The sequence below is a fragment of the Maylandia zebra genome, linkage group LG15 (assembly GCF_041146795.1).
Source record: "Maylandia zebra isolate NMK-2024a linkage group LG15, Mzebra_GT3a, whole genome shotgun sequence".
Lineage (NCBI taxonomy): Eukaryota > Metazoa > Chordata > Actinopteri > Cichliformes > Cichlidae > Maylandia > Maylandia zebra.
Genome location: NC_135181.1, coordinates 41,751,861 through 41,769,405, shown reverse-complemented (window position 1 = coordinate 41,769,405; position 17,545 = coordinate 41,751,861).

Here is a 17,545-nt window from a genome sequence, read left to right as displayed (position 1 = left end):
GTGTTATAACGTGTTTGTTTGTTTGGAGACAAATCCTGGTGGAGGTTGGACTCGCAAGCGAGCCCAAGAGGAGGAGTTGTCAAGAAAAACATGTTATTTTAATCTCATATCATATCATTTACATCCACTGTTATTATTTCATCATTACTTCATTAGTCTGTATCAGTTTTATCATTAAATATTATCATGTATCATTTGAATTAACATTTAAATAGATCAGTTAGAAACCACCAGCATGGCTGTGGTTCCAGGCGGACCAGGGTCACATCAGGACAGTTGAACTCTTTTTAGCCTGGAGCTACACTTTCACAAAACTGCACAACTCATGTACACAATTGGTTAGATTCCCAGAAACATGAGTGGAGACATCTGGAATCAGTCTGGGAACGGGCTTGTTGTTCTTAGCCATAGAAGGACACAGAAGGAGAGAGGGGAATTCTTCTGGAATTCTTCTGACGTCATAATGACTATAAAGCTTTCTGTCTTTGTGCAGACGAAGAAGAAGTCCGGCTCTTCCCACACTGTATTACTGTGTGTTTTAATAAGATAATTTATTGACCCACTATGGACTTTCAGTCGTATGTCTCTTCCTCAAATTTGAACCGCGACATTTTGGTGCCGAAACCCGGTTTGAGGAGGGACAAATGGAGTTTGGCTGAGGTCTAGTGGTGTCAGACGGACAGCCAGGAGGTCGACTGAGTGATGGGCCCCGAAATAGGAGGTAAGCACCGCCTGTTGATTGATGTCCAAAGGTGCTGAATTGGAAATTAAGCTAAATTGAATGTTCACTCAGTAGAGCTTCTGGTGTCTGTCCATAGTGATTTTGGGGTAATTAGTGTTAAAAGCAGGGAATATTGGACTGACTAAATTTATTGCTGTTTATTTTGGGAGCGAATTTTGAGTTAAGAGGTTATGTGTTTAAGTCAATACGGTGTGTGTTTAAGGTGATGTGGGTTGACTGGGGAGGCCAGCCAGCCAAGCAGTAGTTTAGGGTTTTCGGTCGGATTGATCAGCAGAACGCGGTTCGGGCGTCGAAATAACTGCGGGCTATCACCCCGCAGTGATGCTTATAATATGCTTGAATAAATTGTTTTAGGACTGGGGCGTGGCCCCTAAGAGCGCAGTTGCTCAGCATGTAGCGGCGACCCCTGACGGTGGACGCATCGTCAGGTTAAAAGCTGGGGTGGTGCCCCGGGGAATTCGGGCTCCCCTTAAAAACTAAAGTGGTCAAGGGGATCACTTTCCTTACTGCGCTATTTTGATTGACAGGGTGCGACCCGGCTGCGACTATCTAACGTCGGGGACTTGTGAACTTTAAGTAAAGCCAAAAGCGTGAACGGTGATATTTCACGCGGCTGGTGGAGCTCCTTGTTGCCTGGCGGGAAGCAATTATAAATTAAGTAGGGCTTAGGAATCTGACCGCTCTCGGGAGGGCTTTCCCGAAGCGTGTATTGATCAGCAAGGCGCGTCCCTGGGCTGAAAGATGCTTTTAAATTAGTCGAAAAACTTAGGAATACCGGTATAGAAATAAAGAAGATAAGCTGTTCTGGCATATGGTGTTTTCGTACGTTTATATGGGCCCGTGTGTGTGTGTGTGTGTGTAAATAGACTGTAAATTACTTGTATAAACTGTCTGTTGAATTTCTCCTGTGTGGTTGCAGAGTGAAAAAAGGAAAACTCTTTCTTTTCTCTCTCTGAGAGGAGGAGAGGGGGCTCTGTGTGTGTGAGGAGAGAAAGAGAGAGGAGGGGGCAGCCCATGTGCCCATGGAGTAGTGAAGAAAATAGGGAAAACTGTTTTTCTCTATTTGTTTATATAAATAAAGTGTGAATCAGCTGTGTAAATTGCATATGTTGATTATAACTGCGTGTGCTGTAAAAAGATTTAATACAGAAGTTGTGGTGTGTGAGAATTTGTGAAGTGTATGAGAGTCGCGGCCACGCGCTCTGTGTCTGTGGGGCAGAAAAAAGAAAAGCGAGTCTCTCTCTCTGTCTCAAGCAGCGGCAAAGGTGGGGGCTGTGAGTGTGTGTGTGTGACAGGAAGTTTGCATGCCCATATAAGGAGAGAGATGAGTTAAACTCTTGCCACATGAAGTGAATGGAGGTTTTAAGAAAAGAAATGAAAAGGATATTAATCGTATGTTTTAGTGTGTCAATACAGGTTACAAATAGATAAAGGTGGACTTCTCTCAACCTGGAATTTTGAGTACGGCGCCAAAACCGGTAGAGTAGCATAATTGGGAGAAAACAGGCCAGATTTTGGCTTAAAATTTTACAGCTTGACCTCCCACTTGTCGCCATCCTGAGAAGAAGCTCAAAGGACAGTTAATCTCCTGATGAAGACCAACAGAACATCGAAGAATTTACAAGCAGCCAAAAGACAGTGCAACTGAACTGTTAACACTGAAACCAAACTGACGGGACCAGCAGCATGGAAGATGGGAACATGCACTGTGAATTACAGGCTGGGCAGTTGAACGGTGGGAAAGCACTGGAAACTGATTGTCAGATTTGCCATGCTTGGAGTAATCTTGAAAGAGACGACTGAGAGGATCAACAGTGAAGAAGAAACCACGTGATGAAACATGCACGGTGGACTGCAGGCTGGTAAGAACAGTGTGACATGACAGTTTAAAGCCACTGAATGTGATATTTTGCCAGGCTGGGACTTAATCCGGAAGGAAAATACTGAAGAGAAACAGAGAAGAAACGGACTGTGTTTGCTGGAGAATTCAAGACAACCAAAGGACACTGAGAGAAGAGGACAGGGACCAGTGAGAGGTGAAGCCGGACGAGTTCGACTGCAAGAATACAGGGTATAATTAGATTGAAACGAAAGCCTGAACTCATGATGGTGTTTAGAGATGTCCACCAGAAAACTAAAGAGGTAAACAAAAGAAGGTAAAATGAAGAAAGAAAATAACTGACAATTACATGAAGGAATGGAAAACACACATACACAAAGTGTTACATGTGAAATTATACTCTTATAAAGAATCAGAAGTGAGATCGTTTTGAATTAAGAAATCAGTGAAACGATGCATGAATTAAACCTGATTATAACATACAGAGGCAATGAAGAGAGCAGCTTACACTCACTGAACATGAACAAAAATACATAGGAAAAGCAATGAAGACCTGCTTACACTTATACACATGACATAAGCTGGTGTTTCTGACCAGAGAGAGGGAAACTGGTAGTTTAATACTCATGATAATAATAAAATGTCTCAGGTGTGTTTCTTCAGGTGCAAAACAGACCTGGATCGATTCTCCACGTGCAGCGGTCGGAAGAAAGTTATAGGTCAACATGATTGAATATGTTAAGGCAAGTTTCTGGTTGAATTGTCCACAAGCGTCATGTCTCCATAAACCTGACAAGTGGGCCCTAACTTGTGGCTGAGGACCAGGAATGCTGTTAATAAGGTGGGAACTTAAAGTTTTGGTTAGCAAATTTGGGGAAAGAAAACTGACGGCTTAAGTGGAGAAATGTGCAGGAGTCTGAAATACTGCAAAAGCAACATACGCAAAATCACATACACAAGCAGAAAATGCATTAACCTTGCAAGGACATGCTCATAAAGATTAATGCATAGACATTAATTAAACCTGGCTAAGAACACAAACATACGCAATGAAGAACAGCTTGCTGTTTGTATAAGTGATAGAATGGTGTGAGTGCTTAATAAAAAACATTTGAGTATGTTGAATCTTGTATGTTAAAGTGCATAAAGGGGGTGATTGTTGTGTGCAAATTGTGTGGTTTTAACGAGACTTTCGGTGTATTGAGGAGGTGAAATTATGTGAGTTGACCCGGGAGTGTCAGGATTGCAGTGGCAATATTTGTGTGTTTAAGGTTGTTGAGGTTGTGGTGATGGGTTGATTCTGTCAGTGTGGTTCGGGTTGTTGTTGTTTTTGTGTTTAATAGAGGGAGTTTTAGGAAACATGGACATTTCTGAGAGGGGCCCATTATTTTTGTAACAGTGCACTTAGAGAAAACCTGTCAGGTGATTTTGTTTTGTGTTTATGAGCTAATAATCAGCTCTCTTTTTCTCATTGTTGTTCTAAGCAGGCCTGCAACAGTGAATAACAGCGCTGACAAATTCTCGGGAACAGCAAATATAAGGTGGGCTTTCCAGATTACAACTGGCCAAGGGGAAAGCTACCTGTGGGGATCTGATCAGGTCGTCAGTCCCTGTCTAAAAGGATTGTAGCGATTCAATCCAGTCCAAAACATACGCAGGAGTAATTGCTTATATGCTTAAACTCAATTGATTAAAGTGGAAATGGGGTTTTGTTTCCTTTGCAGAAGATCTCTGGACCGCAAGAGAGGGTCAGAGCGAGGACACAATGTATTGCGACCTCTGGTGTTCCAGAGGGTGAGAGAGGGAGTGTGGAGCAGGGAAATTATTTTACTGCTATTGCGAAATAATAATCATCATCACCATTGCATTAATAATATAATTTACAGCATAGATATTGCATTCGGAGGTTTAAACAATGTGTGTCTTTCAGAAAGACTAAGTTGCATTCTTTTACTAAGCTCTTAGTAGAGGTTCTTGAGTAAAACATTTATTCAGGAGGATGAGCCTCTGGTCTGGTAGAAGGTCAGAAGGGCAACGGGTGAATTGAGAGAACATTTGAGGATGACACACACGCATGCAATGAAGTAATGAAATTCATTAGGATTAGCTCATTAGGATCAAACATAATTTTAAGTAGGTAATACTGTTACCACCATCCTGTTTGGTTTATTGAGTGGGTTGAGAACCGATATATAGATGACTGAATTAGTACAGTTTTGGGGGAACATGATAGCAGGAGTGAACAGAATCCTGCAGCCAGAGTTTAAATGAGTGAAACTGGCAGAGTTTCGTTTTGTTTATTTTGGGTTTCTGAAGTATGGGGAAGGTTTTACCAGGGCACCAAGTTTTAGAGTTGGTATTTTTTCATCTATCAGAGAAAGAATATTCGGTGACAAGTCCTAAGACCCGGGCTTCTTTTTATTTAATTTTGTTTTAAAGCTTTACTTTTGATTTTTGATTTATATTTTGAACAGTGCACTGATTTTTGTTTCTGAATCTTTTCTTTAAGCAGATCTGCACATCGGAAATTACAAGCATTACACGTCGGCGAGAAAATTGTTGCAAGTGAGTTTCTCCACATTAAAATGGGCTCTGGAGGAAACCACTTATGGGGACAATTATAAAGTGAGAGTCCCTGCCTAAGAAGGATTCAGCGAGGTATTCCGATCTAAAGTTCTTGTTTTTCTTTTTGAAATGACGTCATTTTGCTGAGGGCGGAAATCTAAATGCGGCGATGGTTTCCACTATCAGCAAAGAATGAATGAATGAATGGATGAAAGACTGGAAATAAAACAAACGGACTGACTGGTAAACGCTGACAAGACTTGACCATGACTCAAGGTTAACCTCCACCTAGATAGGACAAAAGGGTGGATGAATTTATGTGTGTTTCTTTTTACAGGAGCAGAAAGATGACAGCGATATCTGAGGTTGCATGACGATTTAACTTTTAAATGCTACTTTCTGTGTTTGTGAAAGTGTGTACACACCTGCGCAGCGTTAACATTTGCATTTTCTTCTCTACAGCTGACGCCTAACCCGAGATGGTCAAAATGTGTTTTGCTAATGTTTGTTTTGGCATGTGGAGGATTCAGTAGAAAACAGACAAGGGACCTGAGAGAACAAATAAGAGATGCAGTTTCTACGGAACAGTGTAATATGGCGCTTATAGGGATAAAACGAGTGGAGTGACATTGCTTAAGGGAAGTCACTGATTAAATTGGGGATAAAATAAATTGCGGCAATAAGAGTGATTTAATGATTTGGGAAATCCTGAACATGATACTTGTCTGTTGTGCTGAATACTTTAGTTAAATGAGTTAAATGAGCTTAACATGTAACTGCTGACTGATGTTCTTACACAAGCTTACAGGTTGGCAGGAGATTGTTTTAGAGAGAATGTGTAACGTTCTTATACAGGTCTCAGTAGGGAGTCAACCTGTGGGAGGAGGCCAGGAAGGCCCAAGAGGAGGCAGCCCCGGAAGAGAGCTTACTCGAGATAAGCTCCACCGTCACGCGCCAAGCATCAATTCATTCCAGGCTCTAGTCTAAAGTAATTGATAGTTTAAAGGAAGCGTAATAGTTTTGTACGTTTTTTACTTTTATACTCATAACCTTATATTCTTATCACAAAGTTTAAAGTAAAAGTGAAAAGAGCCTGGGTACAGTGATCATGAAACTGTGGGAAAATTGGAAAATAACGGGGGTGTTGGGGTTGATAAGTGTTATAACGTGTTTGTTTGTTTGGAGACAAATCCTGGTGGAGGTTGGACTCGCAAGCGAGCCCAAGAGGAGGAGTTGTCAAGAAAAACATGTTATTTTAATCTCATATCATATCATTTACATCCACTGTTATTATTTCATCATTACTTCATTAGTCTGTATCAGTTTTATCATTAAATATTATCATGTATCATTTGAATTAACATTTAAATAGATCAGTTAGAAACCACCAGCATGGCTGTGGTTCCAGGCGGACCAGGGTCACATCAGGACAGTTGAACTCTTTTTAGCCTGGAGCTACACTTTCACAAAACTGCACAACTCATGTACACAATTGGTTAGATTCCCAGAAACATGAGTGGAGACATCTGGAATCAGTCTGGGAACGGGCTTGTTGTTCTTAGCCATAGAAGGACACAGAAGGAGAGAGGGGAATTCTTCTGGAATTCTTCTGACGTCATAATGACTATAAAGCTTTCTGTCTTTGTGCAGACGAAGAAGAAGTCCGGCTCTTCCCACACTGTATTACTGTGTGTTTTAATAAGATAATTTATTGACCCACTATGGACTTTCAGTCGTATGTCTCTTCCTCAAATTCGAACCGCGACAACACCATCGCATTAATCTAGCTAAGTGTAAACAGCAGTAAATACTAAATATTCAATGTTGTTGTGCAGCACGCAGGACAGACAGCGCACAATGTGCTTTGAAGTAGCAGCCAAGAAAGGTGTAATTTAAGTCTACGAGCAGTGAACATCCGTGTGCACACCTGTGTGGATCAGTGCGCTTGTATTCAAATGGTTTCCACATGTAATGGTCTGCAAGAGGATGTAGCGAGCCATAGCCCCGTTTTTAATGTATTGTTAATTTTAATCCGTTACCCCAATACTTTAATCCCCACAATCCCCTGTAATCTCCAAGAAGGTATGGTTAAAATGCACACTACACTGTCACTCATATTCAGAAACACTAGTAGTCCCAATGCCATAAGTCTCATATCACTCTCTGGAGGAGATTCAGCCTCCCAGAGAAAAAGATTTTTATCATTTTAATTTTCTTTTATATATCAAACAATAATTTCCAAACCCATGCAATTAGTAGTCACAATAAGACTGTTGCGGCTCTTCCAACCAATGGTCACGGCAGGCTAAACATGAGGACACCGATGACGCGCAACAATTAACGCACAAAACACTTCTGTATCATTTGCTTCTTTATTTCCACATGCAACTGTCCAAACCACAAATCAGCACATGGGATCAACTGTCAAACAAACGCACAGACTGCACAAGCAAATAACTGCAACTTACGAATAAATGCACTAGCTACTATGCCAAAATTACAAACTGGTCTATGGCAGCAATTAGTGCACAACTATACAAAGACCATCAAGTTACAGTCCAAATATCTCACAATCATTCAAGCTGATTGTGATAATAGTACAATCATGTTGCGCTATGTTGCGGTCAACAGAAAGTTTCGCCTCGTGCTCACCCTACCTTCTGCTCATCACATCAGGTGCTGTGAACAAGTGAGTGCAACCACATTTATCTTATACCACACCCATGAGACACGCCCCACACCCATTTCAAACAGAAATAACTCATATGGCTCCTACATACCGGCCCCTAATTATTTTAGAGCAATAATTACCTCACACTTACCATGTAGGAGACATACTGATAAACATGATCAATCCTTTATCAAAACATTCAAAGATACAAATTTAATTCAAAATAAACAAATACACATCAATACAAATACACATTTGGAAAAAAGTCAATTTTCACGAGTCTTCTGCTTCCTGCAGAAGACACACTTTGGTGATCGGCCTGTCAAACCAACCAGTCTTTGTTTTGACACGAACCCGACGTACAAGTCCTTTACTGTCAGAAATTGCTTCCACAATCCTCCCAGTCACCCAAGAGTTACGAGGCGCAGAATCATCGACAACGATAACCACATCCCCAGGAATGAAGTTCCGTCCGATTCTCTGCCACTTCTGACGCTCTTGAAGCTGGGGCAGGTACTCCTTAACCCAGCGCTTCCAGAACAGGTCAGACATGTACTGTACTTGCCTCCATCGACGTCGTCCATACACATCCCCCTTCTGAAACACTCCTGGTGGTATCAATGGCTTGGTCTTAAGCAACAACAGATGGTTAGGAGTCAAGGCCTCCAAATCATTAGGATCAGTAGAGGCTTTAGTTATTGGTCTACTGTTCACAATAGCCTCTGCCTCACAAAGAACTGTACAAAGGCCTTCTTCATCCAAATTCTGCACTTTCAAAATGGAATTTAACACCTTCCTGACAGACCTTATGAGACGTTCCCAAACACCACCATGATGGGAACCAGCAGGAGGATTAAAAATCCATTTTATGCCCTTTTGCAGCAGCATCTCATGAATCTGTGCCTGATTCCATCCTTCCACTGCCTCTCTCAACTCGCGTTCACCACCCACAAAGTTGGTACCATTATCCGATCGTATCTCCAATACCTGACCTCGCCTTGATATAAATCGACGAAGCGCATTAATAAAAGAGTCTGTGCTCAAAGATGACAACACCTCTAAATGCACAGCTCTCACTGCCAGGCATGTAAAGATAATTCCATATCTCTTTACTTCACACCTTCCACGCTTAACTTGAAAAGGTCCGAAACAATCCACTCCAACCCGAGAAAATGGAGGATCATCGGGTGAGATGCGATCTTGTGGAAGGTCTGCCATCATCTGATATCCTGATGAAGTCTACGACACACTATGCATTTAGCCAAAATCCACCTTATGGCAATGCTTGCACCTGGAACCCAATACCTTTGCCGCAATTCGGACAGCATGTGGTTACGTCCACCATGACCTATCTTCAGATGTACATGTTGAAGTATTAGGTTAGAAATATGCAGATCCCTGGCTATAATTGCGGGATGACTTGCATCTTCAGGCATAGCTGCTCTACTAAGTCTACCTCCCACTCTCAACACACCATTCTCAAGCTTAGGATTAAGCCTATAGAGCTCACTACTCTTCTTCACCCTTTCACCCCTCTGCAATCTACTGATCTCATCGGCATATCTCCTCCGTTGACAAAAGCAAAGAACTGCATTCTCAGCCTTGTTAAGCTCTTCTACCGAAAGAAATCCTTTAGCAGCATGGTCCTTGACAATTTGCAACTCTCTTTTAAACCTTTCCTCAAGATTTTCTTTAGTCACGCTAGACGCAAAACTCTCTTCCAGCTGTTTTCTCCTTTTACTAAGTTCCTGCAACAAATCTTTGAGTCTAAGAACCCATGCAACCATCCTTTTTAGACGAGTCCACGAAGAGAAATAAGTAATGAACTTCATCACACCATCCTTGTATTCATTTGCATCAACAGCATTGACTAAAACGGTCATTTTAGTCTCTGGATCATTTATGGAAATTTGTCCAAAATGAAGATTCACTGGCCAATTAATTTCTGGTTCGGCAAGAAACTTTGGCCCTGTCAACCAGGAATCATCCTTCCAAAAGGTTTGCACCTTAACCCCCCTAGAGGCTAGATCAGCAGGATTACATGATGTATTAACGTATTTCCACTGAGAAGGTTTGGACACTTTTAGTATTTCGGTCACCCGGTTTGCTACAAACACTTTAAACCTTGAGGTTTCATTGCTGATATACTTTAACACCGAGGTACTATCAGTCCAGAATACTGACTCCTGCAACTGCATTTGCAGCTCTTTTTTCCACATCTTATCCATTCTACTCTACTAAGGCAGCTGTCAACTCCATGCGAGGAATGGAAGTTTGTTTCAGTGGAGCCACTCTTGCTTTACCCATTATGAACGCACAATGCACTTGATTCTGGGTGCTGCGCAACAGCAGATAAGTGACTGTGCCATAACCCTCCTCGCTTGCATCTGCGAAGTGATGTAACTGAGCAGAAGCAACATCTCCAAAATCAGAAGGTTTAAGGCACCGTTCGACCTTAAAATCTGCAAGAAGGCAAAGATCATTTAGCCAAACTGTCCATTCTTGTTCAACAGAAACTGGCAACACATCATCCCAACCCAATGACTTCTGCACAGTTTCTGAAGGATCAACTTAGCGGGCAACACCACAGGTACCAAGAATCCCAATGGGTCGTAAATCGAGCTCATAAGGGACAATATCCCTCTCCTTGTGAGAGGTTTGTTTTTCAGTGTGAACCGAAACTTAAAGGCATCTGATTGGATACACCACTGTACTCCCAATACTCTCTCTACTGGTAACGCGTCGCTATCCAAATCCAAATCCTTCACCTCCTTGGATAGCTCCTGCTGAGGTATGGCAGCAAGCACTGCTCTTCTGTTGCTAACCCACTTTGTGAGCTTAAAACCTCCTTTAGCACAAAGAGCAACAAGTTCCTGGTAGAGCCGCACTGCCTCCTCTTCAGAACCAACAGAGGTAAGGGAATCATCCACATAGAAGCTATGTAAAACATTGTTGACAACCTCTAGTCTGAAATGATCTCTGTTGTCCTCTGCACATTTCCTCAAGGCAAAATTCGCACAACTTGGGGATGAAGTAGCTCCGAAGAGATGTACTTTCATTCTATATTCCACCAGATCCTGACTATGATCTCCGTCTGGCCACCACAGAAACCTTAACAGATCTGAGTCATCTCTTTGTACTCTGACCTGATAAAACATGGATTCAATGTCTGCCATGAGCACCACATGTTCTTTTCGGAATCTGGTTATGACCCCAACTAGCAAGCTAGTGAGAACCGGGCCTTCCAGAAGTTGTCCATTCAGAGACGCTCCCTGAAAGGAAGCACCACAATCAAAGACAACTCGCAACTTCTTCTTCTGTGGGTGATACACCCCATGATGTGGAATATACCACAATCTTCCATCACAGCGATCAAATTCTTCAGCAGGCACCTTCTCTGCATACCCTTTAGAAATGATTTCATTCATAAAACTGGTGTAATCGACATGAAATGAACCATTCCTAATAAACTTTCGTTTAAGGCTCAGAGCTTGCTGTTCTACAGCCTTCCTATTATTTGGCATGTTTACCTGATTGCATCTAAAAGGTAAACCAATGGTGTAATGACCATCGACCAACTTAGCAGAATCCATCACTGACTTCATAAACTGCTGATCTTCTCTAGACAACGCAAACTGTTCATCATGAATGCATTCTGGAAAGTCAGTCTTCGTTTGCCGTTCCCACAGCTCATCTAATTTTGCCACGGAAATCCTATTAACACTCACATCAAAAATGTCAGTCTTATGATCCTCTCTAAGAGGACCATTCACCATCCAACCCAGCATAGTTTTTACTGCATAGGGACCTCCATTTTGACTTCTGATAACATCCCATGGCTCTAAGGCCTTGGGCACATTAGTCCCGATCAACAGGTCTACCCCGGAATTTATCTCCAGTATGTTAATATGGCGCAAATGTGGCCATTTATCGAGATCTTCCTGTCGGGGAATATTACATGGATGAACAGGCATGTGTCATGGTTCGAATTTGAGGAGGAGACAAACGACTGCATGGTCCTTGTAGATGTCAAAATAGTGATTTTTATTATACATATGTACATATGGGGAAGATGAGCATCACAAGCCTTTTAGACCTGATCTCCCCCGAACAATCTCTTCACTAGGTTTTTATTGCAATGATGACGTCAAGTCACATGATAAGTATCAGTCAGTTCTCAGAACTCAGGAAGTTCCCCTCACTCCAAAAGTTCTCCTTATATGGCCTCCAGATGTTTCCACTCAGTCCAGCACTCAGAGAAAACAGTGTGTGTGGTGTGTATACAGAGTGTCTATTGTGTGTGTATGTCAAACAGAGAGCATGTCCTGAGACGCCCTCACAGTTCTCCATAAGTGTGTGCGTGTCCTACATGACTATGTAGGTGCGTGTAGTGTGGACTTAAAGGTGTGTACTCTGTTGTGGAGCAGGGAAATTATTTTACTGCTATTGTTAAATAATTATCATCATTACCATTGCATTAATAAATATAATCTGCAGCATGGATATTGCATTTGGAGGTTTAACAGTGTGTGTCTTTCAGAAAGGCTAAAAGTCACAGGCTGACAGGAAACAGGCTTGCAGAGAGTTTGCAGAAGTGAAAGCCGAGTCTTAAGTTATTTTGAGCAGCAGGCCAGACGAGGCCATTTGAATTACTAGGTTATTCAAATTGATCATTGCTTTAACAATGTAACAGATGGCTTTAAGATGGCCTTAAGATGTTATGCATACAGTTATTATGTTAACTTTGTATTCCAGGTGCAGTTATAACTATTTTATACATATTGCATATCTGTGCTTATTTGAGTTGATGTTCAGTTCTTTAAGGGTCTTAAGCTTCACTGGCGTGACTGTCCAGATGATCCATGCTGAGGGAAAACTAGAACATAGAAGGATTGCAATACATGCTTACAAAACACTTATATCGGGTCATTTTATATTAAGCTTTTAGTAGAGGCTCTTGATTAAAACATTTATTTAGTAGATGACATATACATAGTCTCAGTTAGGTTGTTACACATAAGGATGAGCCTCTGTTCTGGTGAAAGGTCAGAAGTGCAACAGGTGAATTGAGAAAGAGCATTTAAGGACAAGACACAGACAGTTAGTAGGTGAGAGATGAAGAGAGCATGTGAGGTCAACACATACACCCACACATTAGTTAGACTCATTTATTTAGAGGAGAGAGCTTAGTCATGTCTGGCTGTAACTGCAAAATTGTCTCGGTAAAAGAGGAACCGTTCCTTGTTGTCTCGGCAAGAAAGAGGAACAATTCACTTCAAGACAAGAACGGAAAGTACCGGCCATGAAAATAGAAGATGATCTTCTTTCGAACTGTGTTAAAAGTCATTGTGGTGTTGATCTGATCTATGTATATATCCTGTCTGTGACGTATGAAGGGGCGTCATTAATTCAAACCCTGATGCTATAAAAATCTGTGTATGCTTTGAGTAAGTCGAAGATCAATTCCTGTCTTCCCACGCGTGTAGTCATTAAAATCATTGTTTGACCAAGATCTTCTGGACCATGGGTGTTTGTACTCTCCTTCCTCAATTTTTGAACCTTAACACTGTGTAATTGTGGGTTTAGGCCAAAGAAAGTTGAATGTCCTTATATGACTCGCTGTGGAACGCCTGGACCTCCGGCTCCTCTGGTGCTTTTTACTAACTGATAGAGTATTGTATCTAGAATTCTATTTGAGCAGATTTACTAAATGATAAATGATACATGATAATATTGATTATACACTGATGCAGACTAATGAAGTAATAATGAAATAATGACAGTGCTTTATGAATGATATCACAGTGAGAATAAAATAACATGTTTTTCTTGACAATTCCTCCTCTTGGGCTCGATTGCGAGTCCAACCTAACAAACAAACACGTTATAACACTTATTAACCCCAACATCCCCGGTAGTTCCCAATTCTCCCACAGTTTCATGATCCCTGTTCTCAGGCTCTTTTACTTTTACTTTAAACTTCGTGATAAGAGTATCAAGTTATGAGTATAGAATATGCAATTAACGTACAAAACTATTACGATTCCTTTAAACTATCAATTACTTCAGACTAGAGCCCTAGCCTATTAGGAGCCTGGAATGAATTAATGCTTGGCGTGTGATGCTCCTCTTCTTTCTTCACCTCAACCAGGTGGACTACTGGTGAGGAGGTGCACAGGGGAGAGGATTATTCTGCCTCTATGTTCCCCCTGTGTTGGGTGGGGCTTAGCTCCAGCAAGCTCTCTTCCGGGGCCACCTCCTCTTGGGCCTTCCTGGTCACCTCACACATGTTGACTCCCTACTGAGACCTGTACAAGAACGTTATACATTCTCTCTAAAACAATCTCCTGTCAACCTGTAACCTTGTGTAAAAACATCAGTCAGCAGTTACATGTTAAGCTCCTTTAACTCCCAATTCACCTAAAAAGCAAATCTGTTAAATCAAACAGCTTATTTACAACCCCCTGTAAATCATAAGAGTAATAAAAGATTCAGCACAACAGACAAGTATCATGTTCAGGATTTCCCAAATCATTACATCACTCTTGTTGCCGCCATTTAATTTATCCCCAATTTAATCAGTGACTTCCCTTAAGCAATGTCACTCCACTTGTTTCATCCCTATAAGCGCCATATTAAACTGTTCCATAGAAACTGCATCTCTTACTTATTTTCTCATGTCACCTGTCTGTTTTCTACTGAATCCTCCACATCCACTCTTAACAAAAGCAAAACCAACATTAACAAACCACATTTGACCATCTCGGGTTAGGCGTCAGCCCTCCACCTTCCAGAGGTCCTGTAAAAACATTTCCTGTAAAAAGAATCACACTGTTTTCAAGACAGGATGTGTTTCCCACAGTGTAATCGCATCAACAAATCATAACCCATAAACACCGTTTCTTCACACATAAGCCCAGAAATCCTGTAGTAGGAAAACATTATTAGCAAACATCAACCACTTGTCAACTTAAAAACATATGTTTGTGTTCTTAGCCAGGTTTAATCAATGTCTATGCATTAATCATTATGAGCTTGTCCTTGTAAGGTTAATGCATTTTCTGCTTGTGTATGTGATTTTGCATATGTTGCTTTTGGCAGTGTCTCAGACTCTTGCACATCTTCTCCACTTAAGCTGTCAGTTTTCTTTCCCCAAATTTGCTAACCCAAATTTTAAGTTCCCACCTTATTAACAGCATTCCTGGTCCTCTGCCAGAAGTTAGGGCCCACTTGTCAGGTTTATGGAGACATGGCGCTGTGAACAATTCAACCAGAAACTTGCCTTATCATATCCAGTCAAGTTAACCTATAGGTTTCTTCCGACCGCTGCACGTGGAGAATTGATCCAGGTCTGTTTATTTTCCACCTGAAGAAACACAACTGAGACATTTTATTATGATCATGAGTACTTAAACTACCAGGTTCCCTCTCTTTGATCAGAAATCCCAGCTTATGTCATGTGTATAAGTGTAAGCAGGTCTTCATTGCTGTTCCTATGTATTTTTGTTAATGTTCAGTGCGTGTAAGCTGCTTTCTTCATTGCCTCTATATGTTATAGTCAGAGTGAATTCATGCATCGTTTCACTGATTTCTTAATTCAAAACGATCTCACTTCTGATTCTTTATAAGAGTATAATTTCACATGTAACACTTTGTGTATGTGTGTTTTCCATTCATTCATGTAATTGTCAGTTATTTTCTTTCTTCATTTTACCTTCTTTTGTTTACCTCTTTAGTTTTCTGGTGGACATCTCTAAACACCATCATGAGTTCAGGCTTTCGTTTCAATCTAATTATACCCTGTATTCTTACAGTCAAACTCGTCCAGGTTCACCTTTCACTGGTTCCTGTCCTCTTCTCTCAGTGTCCATTTATTGTCCTGAATTCACCAGCACACAGTTCGTTTCTTCTCCGTTTCTCTTCAGTATCTTCCTTCTGGATTACGTCCCAGCCTGGCAAAATATCACATTCAGTGTCATGTCACACTGTTCTTACCAGCCTGCAGTCCACCGTGCATTTTCCATCACGTGGTTTCTTCTTCTCTGTTGATGCTTTCAGTCGTCTCTTCAAGATTACTCCAAGCATGGCAAATCTGACAATCAGTGTCCAGTGCTTTCCCAGCATTCAACTGTCCAGCCTGTAATTCACAGTGCATGCTTCCATCTTCCATGCTGCTGGTCCCGTCAGTTTGGTTTCAGTGTTAACAGTTCAGTTGCACTGGCTGCTTGTAAATTCTTCTCAAGTTGTCACGATGTTCTATTGGTCTTCATCAGGGGATTAATTTTCCTTTGAGGTTCTTCTCAGGATAGGGACAAGTGCCAGGTCAAGCTGTAAAATTTTAAGCCAAACTTTGGCTTGTTTCTTTCCAATTATACTACTCTACTGGTTTTGGCGCCGTACTCAAAGTTCCAGGTTGAGAGAAGTCCACCTTTATTCATCTGTAACCTGTATTAACACACTAAAACATAGCATTAATATGGTTTTCATTTCTTTCTTAAAACCTCCATTCGCTTCATGCCCATTCAACCTTAAAGAAACAGAGAAAAAACAGCTCTGCACTTTCTTCAATATTAAATGGACGCACGCTGCCCCCCTCTCTCTCCTTCTCTCCTCATACACACACTCAATGCGGGGTTACAGGCCCCCCTCCTTGCAGCTGCTTGAGACAGAGAGAGAGAGACACACTTTTCCTTTTTTTTTTCTATCTGCCTAGAGCTTAACTCTTTCCTTCTATGGGCATGCACACTTCCTGTCACACACACACACAGCCCCCACCTTTTTTTCCTCCAACACAGAGAGCAGTTTCTCTACTCTTCTCTTTTTTTAAAAAAAATATAAAACCACACACACTCTTTACTCAATCGTCACACACTCATTGCATTAAATCATTTTCACAAACACACGCAGTTATAATCAATGTAAGCGCTTTACACAGCCGATTCACACTTTATTTATATACACAGGCCTGTATCACATGACAAAAGACACCGTATACCAAGAGCAGTTGTTCAACGGTTCCTTATCACCTCAACAGAACCCCTGTACCGGTTGAACAGTTGAACAGTTAAACAAATAGAGAAAAACAGTTTCCCCTATCTTCCTTCAATACTGAATGGGCACATGCGCCCCCCCCCTCCTCTCTGTCTCTGTCTCTCCTCACACACAGACTGCGGGGTTCACCAAGCCCCCCTCTCTGCAGCTGCTTGAGACAGAGTGAGAGACGCTTTCCTTTTTTTTTTTTTTCTCCAGCACACATACACACACAGAATCCCTTCTCAGATAGAGAACAGAAAAGAGTTTTTCCTTTTTTTTCACAACACTCAGAACCCTTTTCAACCAGACAGGAGCAATTCAACAGACAGTGTATACAACTAATTTACACTTATTTACACACAGGTAATTTACATTCTATTTACATAGGCGGGCCCGTATAAACGTATGAAAACACCATATACCAGAACAGCTTATCTTCTCTATTTCTCTGCTGGTGTTCCTAAACTTTTTGACTAATTTAAAAGCTCTATAGCCCAGGCCGCGCCTTGCTAATCAATTAAACGCTTCGGGAACGCCCTCCCGAACGCGGTCAGATTCCTAAATCCTAATTAATTTATAACTGCTTCCCGCCAGGAGACTAGGAACTCCACCAGCCGCGTGAAATATCCCAGTTCACGCTTTTGGCTTTACTTAAAGTTCACAAGTCCCCGACGTTCAAATAGTCACAGCCGAG